At 28.8% G+C, this 702-nt stretch overlaps 1 protein-coding gene across 2 annotated transcripts in view; it reads left to right on the top strand.

Moving 5' to 3' along the window:
- Positions 1–702, top strand: part of LOC106692652 (trypsin-4) — a 49443-nt gene that overhangs the window by 39593 nt on the left and 9148 nt on the right. The window lies entirely within an intron of this gene.

Here is a 702-nt window from a genome sequence, read left to right as displayed (position 1 = left end):
TGAAGCCCTGCAAAGTGGGGCGAAACGTCGGAAAATAAATAGTTGTAAACTATTTTTGTTTCACTTTTGACCGCAACCCTGACCATCTTCTTATATATAAAAAAAAATTAATTTTTATTCGGAGCTCCATATCTTAGAAACAACCGACAAAAATAGAAAACCTATCAGATCATTTAAAATGGAGTAAATATTCTAAAATATGATTCCTAAGAAAGTTGTTTACGTTCAATAGTTCCCGATAAATAGCTTTTTTAAAAGGAACATTTCAAAACAAATGATTTAAAAAATCAAAAGTTAGTGAATTTATATTGAAACTATTATCCCTAGAAAGATAAACGTCATATACTACTTTATATTAAATTAAACTAACATTAATTTTAATGCTAATAGACATATTTACGTTGACCGGTTTTTAAGATTAAGATTTCTCAATATAAATTCACTAACTTGTGATTCTGAAGTTTGTTTATTATATGTTGATTTTTAAAAAGCTATATCTCGCGATCCATTGAAGGTAAAAAGCTCTATCAGGACTCATATTTTAGAAAATTTAGTCTTCCTTTAATGATGTCCACTTCGGTCTTCTAGTGTTGTTGGTAGTTATAAGGATATAGAACTTCGAATGGAAAATTAATTCTTTTTATCGTTTTAAAACAGCCACCCATATTTCCTTATAATCCGCTCCTACCTCACTGATAGAAC

The sequence above is a fragment of the Halyomorpha halys genome, unplaced genomic scaffold (genome assembly GCF_000696795.3).
Source record: "Halyomorpha halys isolate HHAL.00 unplaced genomic scaffold, Hhal_1.1 Scaffold65.1, whole genome shotgun sequence".
In the NCBI taxonomy this organism is placed as follows: Eukaryota; Metazoa; Arthropoda; class Insecta; order Hemiptera; family Pentatomidae; genus Halyomorpha; species Halyomorpha halys.
Note: the sequence above shows the minus strand (reverse complement) of the source record. Positions and strands in the feature narration are given on the sequence as shown.